At 46.6% G+C, this 23,266-nt stretch overlaps 2 protein-coding genes and 1 long non-coding RNA gene across 5 annotated transcripts in view; 2 read left to right on the top strand and 1 right to left on the bottom strand.

Moving 5' to 3' along the window:
- The window catches only part of rap1gapb (RAP1 GTPase activating protein b), a 287,393-nt gene that overhangs the window by 201,549 nt on the left and 62,578 nt on the right, over nucleotides 1–23,266 (top strand). The gene's annotated exons all lie outside the window — the stretch shown is intronic.
- LOC307040498 (protein-arginine deiminase type-2-like) overlaps nucleotides 1–23,266 on the bottom strand; it is a 39,125-nt gene that overhangs the window by 6,581 nt on the left and 9,278 nt on the right. The gene's annotated exons all lie outside the window — the stretch shown is intronic.
- LOC307040500 lies at nucleotides 19,499–21,814 on the top strand. The gene is made up of 2 exons (XR_013808523.1): nucleotides 19,499–20,283; nucleotides 20,541–21,814. It is a non-coding gene; the product is annotated as an uncharacterized lncRNA (long non-coding RNA).

The raw sequence follows: 23,266 nt of genomic DNA, 5'->3' as shown, positions 1-23,266 counted from the left end.
GTGCCATTACGCATTTCACAGTAACCATCACTCTCCGCGTGCCATGATGCGCGGGGTTTAGTTTTAGAGCGGCTACCCAGCGCTGAAACTCCCTCATGTGTAACCGTCCCAGTCGTACGACCAGGATGGCGGACGCCATGAGCCCCAGTAACCGCAGGCATGATCTGAAAAGAACATGTTTGCGCAGCTGGAAATGAGCGAGGCAAGCTCTGAAAGCTTTCACTCTTTCCGCTGACAGGCGGGCTGTAAAGGGCACCGAGTTCAGGTGTAAACCCAGGAAGAGTACAGTCTGTGCCGGGCACAACATGCTCTTTTCTTTGTTTATTATGAAACCCAGGTTTAGCAGGTGCTTTACGAGGATATTTGTCTGCGTAATAGCCTCCTGTTCCGACTGTGCGAGAAGCAGCCAGTCGTCTAGGTAGGTTGCCAGGCGAATACCCTGTTGTCTTAACGGGGCTATCGCGGCTTCCGTACATCGTACAAACACTCTTGGACTGAGAGACAGACCGAAGGGAAGTACTCTGTATTCGTAACAGATCCCCTGAAATGCGAACCTCAGATATTTCCTGTGTGGGTAATATACTGGGATGTGGAAATACGCATCTTTCAGGTCGACTGATGTAAACCAGTCGTTTTGTCGCACGAGACGCAGCAGAGATGTGTGAGTGAGCATTAAGAATTTGTATCTTTTTATATATTTGTTCAGAGCCCTCAAATCTAGTATTGGCCGAATTCCGTTCCCTCCCCGTTTGGGAACGAGGAAATACTTGGAATAAAAGCCGCTCTGACTCTGCTCGGCGGGTATTATAGATATAGCCTTCTTTTTTAGAAGTGAGAGAATCTCTCTCTCCAGAATATGGGCTGACTCTCCTCGGGCTTGTGAATACAGAACGCCCGAGAAGCGAGGGGGGGTGACAGCGAATTGGAGTCTGTAGCCTTGTGTTACTGTCTTGAAAACCCAAGCAGACCCTGTGAGCATCTCCCACTGTTTGCTCCTTAGAGCCAGCGGAGATGTCACGTCTCTTACCCTCTGAGTCTCTATTTGTTGTGTTATGGGGCCCTCTAGTGTCTGAACACGATGGTACCCCATTTCGACAATCCCCACCGAGACTGCGCATGCGCGTGACGGTGGTGCCTTCACAACCCCAGCCGGCACTGCGCATGCGCGTGACGGTAGCGGGTCTATAACCTCAGTCGTCACTGCGCATGCGCATGGCGGTGGTGCCTTCACAGACCCGTCTATTATCCGCCTTTTGAGAGAGGCCGTAGCTGCTCTCAAAAGAGGGACAGGCGACAGACTGTTTATTGTTTTTATTGTCTTTCTTTTCATTTTTTTGGACTGCGCCCTCGGCTTGAAGCCTGGATGCGACAGTGAAAAATTGTTTATTTGACTTGACTTGTTTTTGTGACTTAGGCAGATAGCAGAACTCGCTGTCTCTGGTATTAAGTCTGTTTCCCTTCTGGCGCGAACTTGAGGATGGCGTTGCGGCATCACTCGAGGCGGCGGGAAGATGGAGGCCTGATGGCACCCCGAAAACACATCTGGAGCTGGGGAACAGGGAACTTCCAGCTCTGTCACCAAGGAGAGGAGAGGAGGCTGTCAGGCCGCCCGCTTCTTCTTCCTCGACTGGTGACCGAAAATCTGAGTCGGCTGTGCCTGAACAGCAGCTGCCGAAACTGGAGATTTCCTCGGCCAGCTCGTCCTCGTCTCCTGCCTGGGCTGGGGACTCGGGGCGGGTTGTGGCCTCTGCTGCCTCGGTACCTTGAACCGGGCAAGACGTGAGGCAACTTGGGCGAAGCACTGCCACGAGACCGTCGCAGGTAGCGGCTGGACCCTTCGGGAGAGACAGAGGTGGAGGGCCTCGTCTTCCTTCTTTTTCGACTCACATCTCCGCTGCATCGAGACTAAAGCGGATCCGAAAATACCCTCGGGAACGATAGGCATGTCAAGAACATCCTCCTTTTCCCGGTCTGGGAGGTTGGTCAGGTTGAGCCACCTGGCTCTCTCCTGTACCACCATTATGCCCATGACTTTGCCCGTGGCCTGGACTGTACAGCGCTGCACACGGAGGCAAATGTCTGTGATCGCTGCGATCTCGTCCCATACGGCCGGCCCAGGTTTGCTCGATAGGTCCTCGCAGAGCTCCGCCTGGTAGGCGGTCAGCAGTGAGGAGACATTGAGTGCCCTGGCGGAACACGCTGCGGCTTTATAGGCCCGTTCCGTCATCGCTGACTGGAACCGGTCTGCCTTCACCGGTAGCATGGGGTTCCTGCTTGGTGTCAGAGCCAGCCTCGGTTGGAGGTGGGCTGCCTCCAGCGGTTCCATGGGCGGCATGCGGAGCAGGCTGAGCCTCTCCATACCGTCACAGTCCAGGGAAGAGGCACCCTGGATTGGGGCCTTATTACTGAAGGGGCGGTCTCTCCACGAAACCGACACCTCATCCAGCATCTCCGGGAAGACTGGAAGGAGCTGCCTCTTTGTCCTCGCTGCTTGGGGCAAAGTCTTCCCCTCGTAGCGAGACCTGGAGGTCTCCTTGGCCATTTCAGGCCATGGGATGTCCAGCCTGGACGCGGCACGTTGACACACGGCCTGCAGGTCCATGCTCAGACAGGGCGAAGCTGGTGCGCTATCGCCCGGGAGAGCAGCCATCACTCCTGGCTTTGCAGCCTGAGCTGATGACACGAAGACATCATCGTCTTGCTCATCCGAGTCGGACCGGAGGAACTCAGAGGTATCCTCTTCGTCCTCCATGTAGTCCAACTCCAGGACATCATCCGCGGGCGAGACCATGGTGAGGTCCAGTTGGGAGCCCCAGCTTGACACAGCACGGGCTTCGCTCTCGCGGCTGTTGCTGCCACCGGGCCCCAGCCTGACACGGCGCGGGGCTCCGGTTCAGCAGCTGCCGCTGTTATTGAGCCCCAGCCTGACACAGCACGGGGCTCAATCTCCGCGGCGGACGCCCCCATGTCTTGATTGCCGGCCGGCGAAACAGCGGACATGAGGGGGTCCTGTCCCGACAAGCTAGCTTGGAGTGCTAGCCGTCGGCGGAGGCTCTTGATGGTGAAGCGGGCACAATGCCCGCACGAGCCGGGGTTGTCGATAGCCTCCTGGGCGTGTTCCAGCCCGAGGCAGGACGAGTAGACCTGGTGTGAGTCTGTGCCTGATATCTTCAACCTGCAGCCGCAGAGCCGAGCCTCCGAGTCCCTGACTCCTCTGGTGTGAGGGAGAGAAGCGTCCATCTCGGTCGCCGTAGTGACGGCGTGGAGAGGACCCGCTCGTAACAGGTACGTTGCTGAGAAAAAATCCTTCCCCAACTGTCGTTAATCCGGAGAAAAAACGACGGTGTCAAATTTTATTCTCAAAGAATATTAACTGGTGTGTTAATACCCTTTTTATCTTCCCCTCCTCTGGTGTGAGAGAGAAAAAGAAAAAACCGTCCCCGCTACCTTGGTGTCGGTAGTGAGGAAAGGCAAGCTACCTTTAATTCCGAAGAAAGAAACGGCGAGGTAGATTGCAACACTAACTGGTGTGTTAGTATTAACAGTCTTCTTGCAGAAGTATATATAGAAGTAGCCGGCGAGCTTCCGTCGACCGAAGTTAGCTTGGATAGCTTGGTTCCGTCTGTGGACTGTGTGAGCTAGCCCGGCTACCAATAGAGATGTGCTCTGAAGCGAGAAGAGGTGTTTGAATGATGCATGCGGCGTAGCGCAAGCTACTTATAGGGGGTAGATTCCCTGACGCTGACGTCAAGATCACCAGCCAATCAGGATTGGCGTAATGAGATTGATGCTTCTGTTTGCTCCGCGATGAGGCGCATCCCATAGTGAGACATCGAACGGAGTTTTACGAATGAGAACAGGCTCTGGTGTCTTTTTAGCTTTTGAAAATAGCATTACCTTGGTTTTATCGGCTTCCGGTGAGGGCAGCGCCATGTAGAGACGGAGTTTTGTTGAGCTCCTAATGAGAACGACTAATGTCAGAATACTGCTCTTTTAAAACCACTTGAACGGACTCCAAGCGACTTGATACACAAGTTATATCCATAGCCAGACGATTGCTGAATAAATATGCCAAAAAATCGCCAGGGAAACAACAAGTTGGGGCCGGCGGCGGAGGCTAGCGCTAATGCTAACCTGGCAGACGACGCAGACATCAACGACCAACATGTGGTACTTAACGCTATTGCGTCTGTTAAACAGGACCTGGTGGCGAAAATTGAAGAAAAGGCCATAGCCCAATCGGCGGAACTCAAAATACAGACTACCCAGATTCGGACGGAATTACGAAGTGTGGTGGAACAAGTCAACAAAAGAATTGAAGTAACTGAGGGCCGAGTACCTGAGCTGGAGGCTGAGGTTAGCAACCACTCAGACTCAATCACCTGCATGACATCAGATGTTAATGATATGAAAAAATAACTGGCCACACTGAGGGACCGTTGCGAGGATTTGGAGGCAAGATCACGTCGCTGTAATATCCGCATTATAGGAGTGAAGGAAGGACGGGAGCATGGGAAGCACCCATCTCAGTTTGTGGCTGATATGCTAAAAGTTTCCCTTGGTCTCAACAAGCCCCTCGCTGCTAAAGAAAGCAATAGAGATGAAATCAGTGACGACCCCCGACGGTGACCAGATCCGGCTTCTGCCGGACTTTACTCAGGCGGTGAGTAAACAGCGGGCAGCCTTTACCGAGGTGAGAGGGCTGCTGCGGAGCTGCGAGGGAGTGCGCTACGGCCTGAAATACCTTGCCATACTGATGATCACAACATCGGGGGGCCACGAGGCAGGTTTCAGCGATCCAAAACTGGCAAAGGAGTTCGTTCTTAACAAGGTGGTGTGCAAGGCTTCGTAATGGACATGTTTTGGTGAGTATTGGCCAAGGGCTAAAATTCCAGCTCCATATGCTATTGATGGAGACGATAATTATTGAGCCATAACATGTTCAGGGCTGTTACATTACCTAGCTGATATTTCAAACTAGGATGTCGCTATATTCAGCATTGCCTGGTCAGCTGAAGAGAAGGAGCTATATTGAGTTAATTGTTCAGTTCTCATGGGGGGCTCGCATGGTAAGCAGTTTAGGAGAAGAGGCGGGAGACAAGCATAACGTTTGTCGTGTTGTCATTGTGTTTTATGTTTGTGAAAATGTATGTGTATAAGTCAGTGATGCAAATTAGTCGCTTTTCGGCGCCTCCCGCTTTTTTAACGCTGCTTTGGGTGACTTGTGTAATTCGTGGAGAACCGAAGAGTTTTCGTTTTGGGGGGGGGGTGGGGGTCCGTTAGTCCGTCCGTTAGTCCGTCCGACTGACGAACAACTTCTCACTTCAAAAAAGAAGAAGAAATCTAGATCGCAAAAGAATTAAACAAGCGAGTGCCTGTTTTTCCTGGCCAAGGACAGGTTCCTTGAACACAACATGAGCGTAACGTGTCTTCACGTGGTTATGTCTCATCTGAAAGGAGTGTAGACTAGACTTGAGTGCTTACGGAGGGCACCGGAACGCCGCTCCAGCTCTTCAAATATTGCAGTACCCATAAGGAGCCGTACACATGCCGCAGTGTTTGCGTGGCTGTGTCTTTAGTTGTAAGCACAGTGGCGATCTGTTGTTATTAGCATCTGGTTAGCTAGCTATGCTAACGAATTTAAAGAGCTTTTCTACAACCAGGTGGAAGAGAGCTCTCTCATGAGAGGCTCAAATAACCTCAGCTCAGTGAGGTTAAGGCACACCTTGATATGATCATTATAATTATTAATGAGCAGTGCTTGAATTGGAATAGAAAAGGTGCCAGTACTCTAAATCAGCAACAAGTATTTGGCACAAAGTCATAGTATATCCTATAATGCTGGTGGGTTTGTCTCTTTACTGTATATTTTAGAAAGGCTCACTGTACTTAAACAAAATGACTCAGGGTGCATCTGAGATTAGAGGGGGTGCAGTGGTAAAGTGCTATTTTTATAAGTGGGGAGTGGACCTGACACCCTCTAGTCTAGGGGGGTCCGGGGGCATGTTCCCCCGGGAACATTTTTTTTAAATATTGAAGTTAGATGCATCAATCTGGTGCACTTTGAGAGCAAAATGAAGAGATATATGGATACCTCTCAACATCCATAATGAAACAACTGTAAACAGATTTACTTTTTCTTTATGGATATAAAAGAAAGTAAAGCTTGACTCCTACTGGCTGGTTAAATGACTCCTCGTCCCTGAGGCCACTACCAGTTTTTTGTGCCATTTTGCTGGATTTATTTGTCAATAGAGTTGCTGCACAAAGTGATAGCCCTCTAGTTTAAATCTACTACCCAAAAAGAAACATATGGACATGGGTTACTATTTTTTTTAAAATTGCAAATCTATTTGGGAACAGTAGGGCTGGGCCTCAAATCCTATAGGGGGGTCCGGGGGCATGCTCCTCCGGTAAGATTTTTTTTTTAAATGTTGGACTTAAATGCATCAATCTGATGCATTTTGAGGGGGAAATAAAGAGACTACACCCATATGAAACAAAAATGTATACATTTAAATAATCATAAAATCATAAGTACATGGCCATAACCAATAACATACAATATCCAATATGAAAAAACATTGAAACTTGTTTATTTATTTGTTTTTGGTTCATTTATAGTTGTGAGTGTGTCTGGGCTCCTGAATCGGCCTCTCCTGTCTCCCTCCTCTCCCCCCTGCTCCTCTTTGAGGCAACAGCAAAGACTAGTTTTAGCTCTCAACAAGTTTATCTTACCTTTTTTCACCTAGTTAACATTTTGTTTGTATTATTCATGCATATTTTACTAATCACTACCCCCTCAAATGGAAATATGTGTTTACATAAATTGTGACCGAACCGTTTGAGACCCACTGAGATAACTTAAACTAAGTTAACTATCTAAAGACTCAGAGAGTAATTTACCTCACCAGAGCTGTAGTTATCAGCCTCTCAGTCTGACAGCAAAGGACTCTCCCTCCACCTTGTTGTTGAAACAGCTCCTTATATTAAGGTGACCAGATTTTCAAAATTAAAACCGGGGACATTTTGAGTTTTGCGGTCAAAATATCATTAACATATCCAATTTTCTTCACTCTTAAAGAACAAAGGGGACGATTCTGGTTCAATGTCATTCGAATATTTTAACTGTTGGATACAAACAGAAGGATGATAGATCATAGAGACTTCAAAGGTCTTTTATTTTGAAACTCTACATCAGATTGTCCTGATTCTCACTGAGTGACTAGATGGGGTGTCCTGCTATCACTCTGGAGTGAAATAAGTCTCTGATGATTTGACAGTTTTTTATTTATTCTTGTATAAAAACAGAAGGACGATAGCCCATATATGAGATTTCAAAAGTATTTTATTTTGAAACTCTACATCAGATTGTCCGGATTTTCTCTGATTGACTAGATGGGGTCTCCTGCTATCACCCTGAAGTGAAATAAGTATTTGATTGACTTCGAATGATTCTGTTGTGAGATGGTGTCAACATCAATTGAAATTAGTCACCCAGTCGAAATGTCAGATATGTCTTCTTAACTGTATCCTTACATTTTAAATTCACTCAGTTATAATGTGGTAGTTATACGTAGTTTGTTTTAAATGATTATTGATCACATTACATATTGCTTAATTTAAGCTCCAGTATATGAATATGTTTGGTGTGTTTTTTAGGTATATTTGTTATTGACCGAGTAAACGCTTTTATTTTGAAGGCAGTTTTTACAGGCCTCTACCATAATGCATAGGATATTCGCGCACCGCAATACAACGTGCGGGCTGGCTTGACTGTGTTTTTCCGAAGTGGGGGCTAGCTTGACCACAGTGACAGTCTGTTTACCCAGTGTTTCCTGACATGAAAGGTTTTATTTCACCTTGCTATGTGTTTTTAACGTATTTTTAAAAAACGGGGACATTTCCGGGGACAGTTTCAACCGGGGACAGGCCAATACAAACGGGGACTGTCCCCGGAAAACGGGGACGTCTGGTCACCCTACCTTATATCCGTTAGCGCAGCTAGCTAGCACCAGATGCTAACAACAATACACGTAACCGGTGCGCGCGCTTTCTCGCTTTACCCTCCCGAGCTTGAATGACACACAGAGACCAATCGAGGGCATTAGTATGATCTGTATGAAAGTGGCAATGTCGGCAGGCCACGTCATGTAGACAGCCAGTCACCCTCTGTGAGGCAGAGTCAGACCCACATTTGCGCTGCGTTGCGTTTACAATATATACGTATATTGCCGGCGGCTGAGTACCGTCAAGGTGCCGGTACTCAGTAAGAAGTGCCGGTACCACATGGGTAAAAATCAGAAGTGCCGGTACTGCGTACCGGTGAGTACCGGCCCAATTCAAGCACTGTTAATGAGACATTAGAGACTAAATTAAAAACAGGTATAAAATACTATATGACAGTAACAAAAAAGTTGTTAAAATAACAAGAATAGAGTTTAAAAGGGGAGTGATTTGTAAAATATCTAAAAAGAAAAATCTGCTTACAGTTCTGTTTCAAATGGGTGTTGAAAGATGTACCCATAGATCTCCTCATGTTGCTCTCAAAGTGCACCAGATTGATGCTTTTAACTTCAATATTTTAAAAAAAATCTTCCCGGGGGAGCATGCCCCCGGACCCCCTTAGAGAAGGTTAGGTCCCCCCCACTTAAATCATGTTCACATGGATACTAAGTACATTTGCACACATCTTGTGTCCATATCTTTCTGTTTTGGTGGTCATGCCACACCGTCCACACATGCATGCAGGCATGCATGCGCGAGTCATGGTGAGATATCTGGATTAAGAGGTTGCGTTTTCTTTGCACAGCATGAAAGAAAGGCCAAATGAATTGTCTGTGATTTTAGTTTTTTTAAGCAGATGTTGAGTTCAATCATTTGTAGGGACCTCGGAGGATGTTGTAAAAATTGAAAGGAAAAAGGTTCCCCACCCCTGCTGTAAATAATAATAAAAGCCCTTGATTTATAACTTAAAATATCTGTCTCCTATTAATCTGAGTATATTATAAATAATAAACAGTTAATTGAAGCATTATAGCACAGGCCTTTGTCAGATGGTATATTACGCTGTTTCTTTCTGCTTCGGATAGTTCTCTCTTTTTTCACCATACCTGTGTTTGCATCACTGATACGTGCTCATCCTCCCCTTCCCACCCTTTTTTGTTTTGTTTTTGTTTGTTTTTGTCTTTTGGCTACAACCCTTTTACCAAACTCAGGGACTCCCCAATGCAGTATCATAATTTGAAGGACCATATCGATGGCTTCTGTAGATAAAGGTATAGGCAGGGCGGACACCATGGTGGTGAGTTGGAATGCAAGGGGATTGAATCACCCGGTTAAGCGAAGCAAGGTGTTTTCTCATCTAAACAAATTAAAAACTGAAATAGCATATTTACAGGAAACTCATTTATTAAATAAAGACCAGCTATTGCTTCAAAGAGCAGGATTTACACAGGTTTTCCACTCCGATTTTAATAGCAAGAGCAGGGGGGTAGCTATTCTCCTGCACAGAGATGTGCAGTTTGAAGAGTCAAAATCCATAAGGGACAATAATGGTCGCTCCATAATTATTCAAGGTAAACTGTTCAATGAGCCAGTAGTGCTTGCGAATGTGTAAGCCCCAAATTGGGATGACGTTGATTTCTTCAGGAATCTTTTCTCACTGTTGCCAGGCCTAGACTCGCATGAATTAATATTCGGGGGGGACCTAAATTGTGTCCTAGACTCTGTGCTAGATCGTTCTGGCAGTAAGGTCACCACACCTAATAAATCCACAAGCTGCATAAATACATTCATTCAAGCCTACGGAGTGATTGACCCCTGGAGATTTAAATACCCGACTTCCAAACAGTTCTCTTTTTTCAACCCAGTACACCAAACCTACTCTAGAATTGATTGTTTTTTAATATACCAAAAATGATTGCCCATAACTACACAGGTGGAATACAACAGTATAGTCATATCAGACCATTGCCCAGTACTTTTGAAGCTCCGTTTTCCGGAAAATACACTCCGTCAATGCGTATGGCGCCTTAATCCTAGGCTGCTTGCGGAAAAAAACGTTGTTGACTTTATAAACACACAAATTGATTTCTTTCTCGAAACCAATGAATCCCCAGAGATAAGTTATTTCACACTATGAAAAACCATGAAAGCGTATGAAAGGGGGCAAGTGATATCTTACAACGCTGATGAAAATAAAAGGAAATTCAAACGAGCTACAGAATTGATTGATAGGATTAAAGTGATTTACCGATTACATTCAGTATCGCCTTCGGAGAATCTTCACAAGGAGAGAATTTCGCTTCAGACAGAATTTGATTCTCTGTCCAATGGGGACGCTGTAGATCTTCACTTAAAATCACGCTTTAATTTCTACGAACATGGGGAGCGTGCCAGCAAGCTTTTGTGCCATCAACTTAAACAGTCAGCAACAGCAGGTTTTATATCTGCAATAAAAGATGAGGAAGGTAATATTGTCACAGACCAAAAAAACATTAATGCCCAGTTCCAGTCTTTCTATGAGAATCTGTACACCTCGGGGGCAAGTAGCAAGGAATTATTAGATGACTTCTTTAGTAAAATTGAAATGCCCTCCTTGGATGAATCAGACAAATCTGGACTGGAGAGAAATATAACTTTAACAGAGATTGACAACACAATTAAAAAGATGAAGCCTGGAAAAGCACCAGGCCCTGATGGTTATCCAAGTGAATCTTTTAAGAAGTTTGCCCCTAAACTACTGCCGCTATTAGTAAAGGTATTCTAGGAGGTCCTGGTTAGGAAGGCTCTTCCCCCAACTATGACGCAGGCCTCTATCTCACTATTACTCAAAAAGAATAAAGATCCGTTGTTGTGTGAATCATATCGCCCGATTAGTCTTTTATGTTGCGACTATAAAATTCTAATCAAGGTCTTAGCAGGGAGGCTTGAGAAAATTATGCCTAAATGGATACATCCAGATCAGACTGGTTTCATTGTGGGTAGACAACTTTCAAGCAACCTCCGCCGTGTGTTCAATGTTATCTAACAGCCCAACAATGTCGAACCTGAACTTATTATATCCTTGGATGCACAGAAGGCGTTTGATAGGATTGAATACAATTACCTGTTCACTGCGCTCGAGAAGTTCGGCTTCGGCCCTACTTTTTGTTGGCTGATCAAGATCCTTTATACAGCGCCTAAAGCTTCAATTCGAACTAATGGGATAGTGTCTCATTATTTCCCACTTTTCCGTGGGACACGACAGGGTTGTCCACTGAGCCCCCAGATATTCGATATTGCTATAGAGCCCCTGGCAATACTGTTAAGAGAGACCGCTAGTCTAACTGGAGTGCAAAGGGGGGGAGAATTGCATAAGTTGTCGCTCTATGCGGATGATCTTCTTCTTTTTCTTTCGGATCCCCATGCCACTATACCTTTTGCCTTGGAACTTATCGCCGAGTTTGGCCGGGTGTCAGGATATAAACTGAACCTGAGTAAAAGTGTTCTATTCCCCATAAATGATAAAGCACGTCAAATGTCATATCAGAATTTCCCTTTCACTGTGTGTGAGGACAGCTTTACATACGTAGGTGTCTGTGTCACTTACAAATACAAAGATCTGATGGACAATAATTTTTAGATAGTGCTTGATAAGGCTAAACTGGACATGGAGAGATGGTCGACTCTCCCCCTGTCACTAGCTGGCAGGGTTAATTCTGTTAAAATTACGATCATGCCCAGGTTCTTATTTCTGTTTCAGGCAATCCCAATCTTCATCCCTAAATCCTTCTTTAGGGAATTAAATAAATGCACTTCCACTTTCATTTGGAATAAAACTATACCTCTAATTAGGAAGGAGTATTTGGAAAGGCCAAAGGGGGAAGGTGGTTTGTCCTTACCCAATTATTTGTATTATTATTGGGCTGCCAACATCCACAAGCTGATGTTTTGGGTTGATGTGACGGACGAATCCCCAGTTTGATCTGTAATGGAGCAGCATTCAAGTAATCCAGTGTCACTTTGCTCTTTAATTTGCGCTCCACTACCCTTGAGTAAAAACTACTGGACGAATAACCCAGTCATCCAAGGCTCTCTAAAGATATGGACTCATTTCAAACACAAACAGGCACTTGTTGCTTCCCCAATTCTGGCAAATGTAAATTTTTCTCCATCTCTCACTGATCCATCTTTTCGGTTATAGCATTGGGAGAGGGATTAGGTGTGTTAAAGATCTTTTTAAAAATGGACACTTTATTTATTTTGAGCAGTTAAAGAAGGATTTCAATATCCCGCAGTCATGTTTCTTCAGATATTTGCAGATACGTAGTTATGTCAGGACCCACTTCTCTCTAGCAGCCCCACAGAGTACCTGGATTGATGACTGTTTAAATATGGATCCCTGTGACAGGGGTCTGGTGTCTGTATTATATGACAATATTCAGAGGGTCGCCGCTCCGTCGCTTAATCACTTAATGAGGCAATGGGAGGAAGAGCTGGGAATAACTATATCAGATACTATTTGGCAGGCAGCAATTCGGTTTGTCCACTCATCCTCAATGTGCATTAGACATGGGCTGCTACAATTTAAGGTTTTGCATAGGTTACATCTATCTGCAAGTAAACTGGCCAGATTTTACCCAGGTCTAGACCCAACCTGCTTCAGGTGCAGTCGGGACCCGGCCAGCCTAAGTCACATGTTTTGGCTCTGTCCAATACGGGCCCCTTTTTGGACTGGTATATTTAAAACATTTTCGTACATGTGTAACACGGCGGTGGATGCTAACCCATTGACGGCATTATTTGGCGTGGTCACACAGGAGACACGAATAACAACTGATCAGGCTGAGGCTGTGGCATTCTCTACCTTACTTGCTAGGCGTCCGATACTCTTTAGTTGGAAGAAGGCTGCACCGCCGTCTCACAAGCGTTGGGTAGAGGAAGTAATGTCCCATCTGAAACTTGAGCAGCTAAAGCACACTACCCGGGGCTCTATCGCAAAGTACTATAAGGTCTGGCAACCATTTTTGTCCTACTTTGAGAACAAATTCTCTAACATTGAAATAACGTAGCCAACGTAGCCCCCCCCCCCCCCCTCCCCACATTGTTTTTTATTCATTTATGTTTTACTTTTTTTTAAATTTCATAATTTATGTGTACGTTTACTTTCTATATACATATTTTGTATCTCCTCTGGATGTCAATTGATATTTTGTATACTTTCTGTGTGTGCTGTATTTTTTAATGCTGAGTGCTGCTGTTTTTTATATGTGGAAAATCAATACAAATATTTGAATAATAATACCTTGGTTTTATCAACATTTAAAAGAAGCTTAAGCTCAGCGAGCTGAGTCTGAATAATGTTAAAAACAGCCTGTAATTTAACACCAGCCTCCTTAATGGAGGGACCTGCACAGTACATCACGGTATCATCTGCATAGAAATGTAAAGTAGCTTCATCCACATTCTCACCTAAACTGTTGATATAGATGGAGAATAAAAGTGGACCTAAAACAGAACCTTGAGTAACACCATTAGCAATGTTTAACCACTCAGAAGACAGCCCATCAAAGTGAACACATTGGGACCTTTCAGAGAGATAGTTCACAAACAACCCCACTGCATGGCTGGATATGCCAATACTGAGTAGCCTCTGCTTTAAGATGTGATGATCGACGGTATCAAATGCTTTGGAAAGGTCAATAAATAGAGCTGCACAACTCTGCTTATTATCTAAAATATTCGTAATGTCATTCACCACTTTCATTGTCGCAGTGATGGTGCTATGTTGCTTTCTGAAGACTGACTGATGTTTAGGCAGGATATTATTTTTACATAAAAACTCCTTTACTTGTTCACTCACTAGGTTTTCCAGACCACATTGTTCAGAGTCACGGATTGAGCAGCCTGTTCTCCTACAAAAAACGACCAAATAGGTCGATTGTTTAAGCACCTTAGATTACGACCCATAGCCACGTTTTAAAGTGTAGCACCTCTAGTGGTCGTGTAAGAAACAACATGCTCCCGTTTATTCACAAATAACCCTCTCTGGAAAATCCTAAATTGTAGAATAGTTTGGCCATTAAAATGCTTTTTGATTAGATTTCTCGCGAGAAGTGTATATTGTACTTTTAGAATCCACGTCCAGTGGATGTGTCGGATCTATTGTTTGATACACTTAAAAAAGTGCAACGACTGTGTCTGACTGGGTGACTGTTCAGAAGGGGCATAACGCGAAACCCGCAGGTCCCCACCAACCCGTTCACGTATCTAACAGATATTCCCCACTTAGCGAGACACCCGCTGAGAAGCCAACTCTGGTTATTTGTAGCTCTATTATGAGACACGTGAATTTAGAGACCGAAGCCTCCACAGTCACATGCATTCCGGGAGCCAGAGCGGGCGACGTTGAGGCGCATCTTAAACTGCTGGCTAAAAATAAACGTAAATATAGTAGGATTGTTATTCACGTCGGTGGTAATGATGTTCGTTTACGCCAATCAGAATGCACCAAACTTAATGTGGAGTCGGTGTGTAGTTATGCTAAAACAATGTTCGTAATCTTCTCTGGTCCCCTCCCCAATCTGATCAATGATGACATGTATAGCCGCATGTCATCATTTCAGCGCTGGTTGTCTTGGTGGTGCCCAGCAAACAATGTGGGCTTTGTAAATAATTGGACAGCCTTCTGGGGAAAACCTGGTCTGATTAAGAGAGACGGCACTCATCCTACTTTGGAAGGTGCAAATCTCATTTCGGCAAACATTTCAGGGCTTTGTGGACTCAATCCATGACAAACTGGAGTTGAGACCAGGAGGCGGAGTCGCACTCTTACACGCTTCTCTGCGCTCTCTCGTAGGCAGTCATCCATAGGAATCCTGAACCCAATAAAATACCCAATATTAACGGTGTGTGTGTCTGCCCAAGGACAATTTAAGGTAAAACCTAATAGAGGTGTCATACATAATAACCTAATAAAAGTAAATCAGAATAACTCAGTGTGCATCCAGACCCGGTGAGGACACTATCGATACTGACTCAGCAATCACTGTAAGTTATATTCTTGTTTAAATAGACTTCTTTGTTTCATTTATTCTACTCTGTATTATTGTTCTGTAGTTATTGTAGCTAAAACGGCGATTTCCGGCAACTCATAACGCTGGCAATGTCCTTGATCTCATATTCTCAAGGAACTGCACTACTTCTAACCTCTCTGTAAACCCGCTCCACACATCCGATCACTTCTTCATTTCATTCTCTCTACCCCTTTCCAAACATAACAACCTAATCTCTTCTAATTCTGCACCTGTCCGCCGTAACCTCCGTTCTATTTCGTATATGGCTTCGCCCTCTAAGGCTATCGCTATTGGGTAATCCCCCTGCGCCCCCGCGCAGCACTGAAACACTTGTAGTCCACGCCCACCCGCAAGGTGGGCCCCACCCTCGGGCCTCCTTCCGGTATAAATAGGAAGGTGGCCCGGCAATCTGCTCCCTCTTTTCTTCAGCAACCGTCAGAGTACTGAAGCACAGGAAAGGAATTAGAGTCATCAGCAACAATTGTGTCCGTGATTGTCCCTCATGTAAAACGGGGTACATCATGAGCTATGATCTACACGCGATATGCGAATCCTGTCTGGGGCCAGAGCACGCGTACGCGGCTCTCAACCAGCAGGTCGCGTGTTCGCATTGTGCCCGTCTCCCATCAGCCGACAGGCAGCGAAGAGCGGACGCTCTAGCTGCCGCGGCTGAGGAGGACGACTGGCCAGTCCAGGAGCACAGGGACGACAGCCTGTTTCTGGAGCCGAGTGGTGGGCAGGAGTCGGACGACTCCTACCCGGTTTCCCTCCATGGCTCGCCATGCGGCTCTCCCCTCCCCCCTCTCCCCCGGACGGGGGAGACGGGGTCGGAGCGAGGTACGGGTATGGCGGCCGAGCACGCGGTCCCCTTCTCCGTTGCCACGGCACTGCCGGCGTTGGGGGGCATCATGCTGGAGCTGCCGGAGATCATCGGCAAGGCGGCAGCCTGCAAGGGTCTCCTCGTTCCCCTAGGAAGGGAAAAGGTAGCTCTGGATGACATGGCCGGAGTTTTTTCCCACGTTCAGACGGGCAGGAGTGACCCGATCTGGCCGCGCTTCCCAGCCATTAGGAGGTACCAGGAGGGGGCTGCGGCGAACCCGAGGACCCTGAGGGCTCCGGTGGCCACCTTTGTTCCCTTCACTAAGGTGGAGGGATTCACTGACGAGGGTTTCGCAACCACCCCCGCTCTGGAGCAGAACTTGAAAGCGTTCTTTGGGGTTAAGCAGGCCAACTTGGTCGCCGGACGGCGCCCTGTGTTGGCCTCCCCCAAGGATCAGTATGTCGCCCGCCAGGCTGACCGGGCGCACCAGTGTGCAATTCAGGCGTCTGCGGCGGCGAACAACATCGCGTTGCTGGCAAACTCGGTGGTTACGCTGGTGGAGCGGTCCACCACCGTGGCTCCAGAGGAGGCGGAGGAGATCGGCAAGGCGGCCAGCACGGCGCTCACGCTGTGCGCGTCTGTGGCTGTCTCCCAGGCGAGGATCGAAGCGTGGATGACGCAGATCCAGCGCCACCTCTGGCTGCAACAGGCGGCTGTTACAGAGCCGGCCAGGAAGGTCTTGCTGGACGCTCCGATCAGCTCGGAAGGGCTGTTCGGACCCCAGTTTTTGGCCATGGTAGAGGCCATGAAAGCGGCAGCGGAGCAGGCGGATGATATCCGCCAGCACGTTGGCTGGCTCCAGCCTGCGGCGAAGCCGCAGCGGCACCAGCGGCAGCAGCAGCAGCAGCAGCAGCAGCAGCGGCCAACCCGGCCACAGCGGCAGGCAGAGAGACAGCCGAGGCGGCAGACTCGCCCGTCGGCGGCGGCAGGGGCACCGTCCCGAGCCTCCGCCCCCCCATCAGAAAAGAAAAAAGAAAAGTACTCCCGTTCGTCGTCTGCTCCACGAGAGCCGCCGAGGAAGCAGAGTCGGCCCTGACGGTTTGGGGGGGAGTGTGAAGGAAATAAAAGAAGCTTAATTTCCAACCTTTTGTCGTCAGTTTCAAATGGGTTTCACATATCCCCCACTCTGGGTGAACCAGCTGCCTATGACCTATCGGTTAATAGCCAGCAGGGTTCGTTACAAAAGCCTGCACATTTTAATCTATCGGTTAATAAGTTACAGAGCGCAGTAACTACGCCAGCTGCCTCCAATCTGTTGATTAGTAGGCAGCGGGGTTCGCAGCGGGGGCCTGATGGTTATAACTTTTCGGTTATTAAACCACAGACCTCGCGGCATTCCTCTGTCCGAGATCTGCCACCTACACAAGGTCACAATAAGCCCATGAGCGCCGTGGTAATGCCTCATGTGGATATTACTGCACACACCTCTACTCATCCTCTGAGCGTGTACGCGCCTCACGATGAGAGTCGGAGTGAAACGCAGCGTGTGGAGGCCCCCTCACAGCCCTTTCGCTCTAGGCCCACCTTGGGTTGCCTCACGGGCAGCGGCGGCGAGGGCTCTGGCGTGGCTCGTCGTCATGACAACCACAACACATCTCGAGCATGTGCGCCCGCTCTCAGAGTGTTTCTCGGAGTGGCAGCGCGTGTGTCTGATGGACAGATGGATGAGCAGGCTGATCAGCAGAGGGTACACCCTGCAGTTCGCCTCCCCCCCCCCACAGTTCAACGGGATAAAGGAGACACGCCTGTCATCCCGGGAACAGTGTCGGGCGCTCCAAGCAGAGCTACGGGAACTCCTGTTGAAAGAGGCTATTTCCAGGGTTCCCCAAGGGGAAGAAAATCAGGGATATTACTCCCGCTACTTCCTTATCCCGAAAAAGACGGGGGGAATGAGACCCATCCTCGACCTGTCAGCGTTCAACGAGGCAATAATGAAAAGGCCGTTTCACATGCTGACGGTCAAAAGGGTGCTAGAGTGTGTTCACCAGGGAGACTGGTTCACCTCTATAGAACTAAAGGATGCATACTTCCACGTACCCATCATCCCACAACACAGGAAATTCCTGCGGTTTTCATTCCAGGGAATATCGTACCAGTACAACCGTCTGCCGTTCGGTTATTCCCTGGCTCCTCGCACCTTTTCGAAGTGTGTAGAGACGTCATTGCAGCCGCTACACAGAGGAGGGATGAGAGTACTATTTTACCTGGACGACCTGCTGCTGATGGCTCGCTCCAGGGAGGAAGTGGCTTTACAGACGGTACAGCTCATATCGCATCTGTCAAAGCTGGGTTTCATGATAAACTGGAAAAAGAGCTGTCCTCTTCCCTCCCAGAGTATTGTTTACCTGGGTGTGGAATTGAACTCAGCCCGCATGAGAGCGCGACTCTCACGGCAGAGAGTGGAGACGCTGACAGCTCTCCTTCGACCTGGTCACACCCGGCAGCGTGGTGACAGCCCTCTCCGTGATGCGGCTGCTCGGCATGATGGCAGCCGACCACGGGGTGATTCCCCTGGGTCTCCTTCACATGAGAAGACTCCAGAGGTGGTTTATTCGCCTACGCATCGACCCCGTGCGACAGAGGAGGCGCATGGTGGTCATCCCTCTGTCCGTGGGTTCAGACTTAACCTATTGGAAAAGTCCCCACGTCCTGTCAGAGGGTGTGGCCCTGGGCAGAGTTACGTCACACATCTCTGTGTTCACAGACGCATCTCTCTCAGGGTGGGGAGGAACGTGCATGTCGCAGGCAGTGGGGGGACAGTGGCCGGCTCACATGTCCTTCCACATAAACGTGCTGGAATTGATCTCCGTACGGAGAGTATTTCAGCATTTTGCCTCGCTGCTGCAGAATCAACATGTATTGATTCGCACAGACAACAGAGCCGCGGCAGCCTAAATCAATCGCCAGGGCGGGGTACGCTCAGCGCAGCTTCTGAACACAGCCAGACGGCTGTTGATCTGGGCGCGCGCGCACCTACTCTCCATCAGAGCACTGTATGTGCGCGGCGAGTTGAACAAAGGGGCAGACCTCATGTCCAGAGGAGGCCCTCGCCAGGAGGACTGGAGCCTACACCCCGAGCTGATCGCCCAGGTTTGGAGCCGGTTCGGGAGGGCGGAGGCGGATCTGTTCGCCGCACGCGGGAACGCGCAATGCGCCCTCTGGTTCTCCCTGTCAGCGCGGGACCTTCCCCCCCTAGGGGTGGACGCGTTCGCACATCGTCCATGGCCCAGGGGACTGCTGTACGCCTTCCCCCCAGTCCCGCTGATTCCCCGGTTTCTGGACCGAGTGCAGGAGGAGGGGCTGTCAGTGATCCTGATTGCCCCGGAGCGCACGGGCGCTTCCTGGTTTCCATGCCTACAGCGTACGCTGTCAGGCAGACCGTGGGAAATTCCGTGGCGTGGGGACGCTCTCTCGCAGGTGGAGGGAGCGATTTACAGTCACCCAGTGATAGGCCAGCGCCTATGGGCATGGCCCCTGAACGGGAACACTTAGAGAGGTTGGGTCTCTCTCAAGATGTGAGACTTGAGAGAGACCCAATTAGGACTCTCTAAAAGTCCTAATAACCTTCATTACGTGTTAGAGAAAGAACATAAGAAAGTTTGACAAAGATGAGGCTGTTAAACGGGCAGTGAATCCGCTGTGTGTAGAAAGAGAGAGAGAGAGAGAGAGAGAGAGAGAGAGAGAGAGAGAGAGAGAGAGAGAGAGAGAGAGAGAGAGAGAGAGAGAGAGAGAGAGAGAGAGAGAGAGAGAGAGAGAGAGAGAGAGAGAGAGAGAGAGAGAGAGACGCTGAGCTGCACCATGCAGCGATCAGCTGATCCGGAGCAGAGAGAGGGAGCTGCGGTCCGCGGGGCTCGGCTTCGCCTCCTGTCCTCACAACTCTTATCAATCCCGGGAACGGACAATTGTTATTTGTTCCTACTCGGAACCGAGTTTTGCTTCCCAACCCTGCCACTGTGCTACACTTCCCGCCCCGCCCCTGCACAGAAAGCGGCGAGATGCATTTCATTAGGAATCGACAAACAGAACCGAAACTAACATTTCTAAACGAACAATGGCGGACACGTCCAATTTGCGAATGAGTTCTGCCTTTTGTAAACTGAATCTATCAATAATATAACAATAAATCCGGGCGAAAAACGTCACTTGTCCGCCGGACAAGTCAATTGAAAGATCTACTTGTCCGATATTGTAAATAACACGTCCCGGACGGTGGGACGTGTACTTTTTCGCACACTGTATGCCAGGACAAGCTCTAGCCAATCAAACCGCGTGCTTGTGTGTCCGGGGCGGGAGATCGATGTGATTGAATTTAGCTTCAACGCACACTGCCAAATGTTAAGCAAGGTAATTTAAAATATTAAAGTTAAATGAGAAAAAGTATGTATTGTATAATTAAATTAAAAATACAAGACTGCACTTCATTAATATTGTTGCATGTCAAGTCAATCCTCACATCTGTATGTTTATTGAGAGCTACTGGTGGCAATCATTTGCTCTGTCATTCCAGGCATGTCACTATTATGAGACATATACTGACATTCAGTCGTCAGTGTATCATTGCACTATTACTAATATCATTGTTTATGTTCTTTTTTTTCTAGTTCCTTTTGGGTTGCCTGACATGACCGTGAAAATGCCAGCCAAGTTACAAATTCTTCTGAATTCCGATGACACCTGGAAGCTAGTTCTGCCTAATGGATTTCCAGAGACAATGGCGCAGCTTACTGATGAAGTCAGGAAAGTGTGTGAAATAGAGTGCCACAGTGACGCGTCCTAAAACCCGGAAGTAAACTTCTTCCGGTTCCCTCGACAAAAAAGCAATGCAAATTCTCCATAGAATTTTGGAAAATAGCTCGAAATAAGGTCTGTGGTTGACACACATTTAAGAGACGGATCACGTTTTGTTCAGCCGGATCATCGGATCATAAATCTAATTGATATATTTATGATCAATAGATTTATGATTCGAAAATTATAAAAGTAGGGTAGACATGTGGATATTATCCGGCTGAACAAAACGTGATCCGTCTCTTAAATGTGTGCCAACCACAGACCTTATTTCGAGCTATTTTCCAAAATCCTTTGAAATTGCATTGTTTTTTTTGTCGAAGGAACCGGAAGTGGTAAAATGCTGACTTACTTCCGGGTTTTAGGACGTGTCACTGTGGCACTCTATAGGTGGACGTTTTAGAATGCAATATCAAGACAGAGACATTGGAGATTGGACCTGACATCCACTGCTGACCTTGAAGATTTGACAACTATCAAGGCCATCCCAATACCTGATGATGGTGTCCAAGAATACAACTTTACCGTCTGTGAAGAAGCAGCGTCTGCTCAATCAGACGATGCTGACATCTTGTCCACACCCTCCAGCTCAGTCTCTACAAGAACTCGTATCCGGTTGAAATGATTGAACTGATACAAAAGGCCAACCTTGTTCAAAGATTGCAATGCTAGGGATTGAACTGCATTTTTCGTTGCTTAATTGCTTTGGCCTCTGTATGTTTCATTTGAAGTTAAATAAGAATGTGACTTCACAGATTCTGGTAATGCTACTTAAACCCTTCTTAATGGCTAATACATGTTTATCTGAAGTTGTAATTAGGAGCTGCAGAAAATATTGTTGAAGTGTTTAAAAATGTAAAGAAAAACAAGATGTCATGCATACGTTCTAGTCTTTAATTAAAAGGCAGCCAGGTTTAAATGCATTACATATTTACATTTTAAAGGAGAGATATGCAAGCTAGTTTAACATGTTCATATGCATATTTGTGATGTATTTGGTTAAGGCTACAGGAGAGTTTTGTAAAAAAAAAAGCCAAAGTGATCTTGATTTACTTTTATTTATTTTTTACATATGTAAGTGCAAATTGGTTGCATAATTTGCTCAATTAATTTATTGATGTATTTACTTTTAATTAAAAAAATATTGTATTTTATAAAACAGAATAGGTGATGCATATTTTAAAGACATCCCAATAAATGTTAAGGTCTTTTGAAGAGAATATTCCTGTCTTTGTGAACTGAGCTAAACAAAGTGTTATAAGTCAAATGTAATTTGTTTACAGTAAACAAAACACAGTATTGTATTGATGTACATTAAAGTGTTTGCTTTGTAATAAAATAAAATATTTTAAGCTATAATAAAAATTATTGCCTGCAACAAAATGAAGTATTTTTTTTAATTTGTTTTCACAAACTTAACTCTACTTAGATCTAATATAAATATGAGGTTAGTCCAAAAGGAAAGATTAAGTTATAACAAAGTAATAAATGTTGTGTGGTCTTCAGAATGAATCATCTTATTACTTTGTGTGAATGTAAATATATATCTTAGACAGAAGCAATATTTTTCACTTAACTCAACTTAACTTTTTTAGGTTGAAAAATCAAGTTGGAATAAACAAAATAAATTAGCTGTAACAAATTAGCGCACTTTTTTTAAGTTAGTCCAAAGTATCAATTTTTTCAGTGCAGATATTACGAAGATGATTTGAGGTCTCGCCAGGATAACGTGGCAGCTTCCATGTAAAGTTAGCGTGGGTGAAAACTGTTTTTCCGGTCTCGAAGTTGTCATAATAAAACCGGATATATTCCCCTCACTGTCAAATGATTACACAGTGATATCTGCATTACCCCTCCACTAAAAAACATCAGTTTATCTTTGTTAATTACACAATATTGAGTGGTTTAAATTGTGTACAATGCTTTTGTGTTTTTAACCTTCGATTCAGAGAAACAAATATTTTTTTAGGAGTTTAGACACTACAGTTTCCGAAGACACTACACTACCCAGAATCCCCAGCTATCGTTTGGAACTACAACATCTGCCTTGCTTTACAAATCCCGTGATTAGTCATCAAGTCCTGTGATTGGATGTTGAAGTGGCAGTGCAACAAGGTTACGCTGAGCAGCAACAGCTCTTTGAAATGGAATGGAACCACGGCAGACTTTCCAAAACCAGAACTAGACATGCTATTGTGTGTTTCGCAACATTATATGTCTCTTTATAAGACGTTTTCGTATTTCCCACAATTAGAAGTTGCCAGTATTAAACTGTACACCCTGGAGGTTTAGGGGATACGAAACACAGTGGTGTTATCAAATGTAAAACATATAATTAATAAATGGGTGAAATAATATACATGACACCTAAAGGCCCAGATACACCGGCCCGAAATCGGCAGTAAATGGGAGTCGGGCCGAACATGAGCGTGGGCACGCCCTATTCGGAGTGGTGTACGCCGCACCGTCGGGTCTTTTCTGCCGACCTGACGCCTTTTCTTGCCGATTCGGCGTCTGGAACACCACCGGAAGTCGGACA

This window comes from Notothenia rossii (genome assembly GCF_949606895.1).
Source record: "Notothenia rossii genome assembly, chromosome: 5".
Lineage (NCBI taxonomy): Eukaryota > Metazoa > Chordata > Actinopteri > Perciformes > Nototheniidae > Notothenia > Notothenia rossii.
Note: the sequence above shows the minus strand (reverse complement) of the source record. Positions and strands in the feature narration are given on the sequence as shown.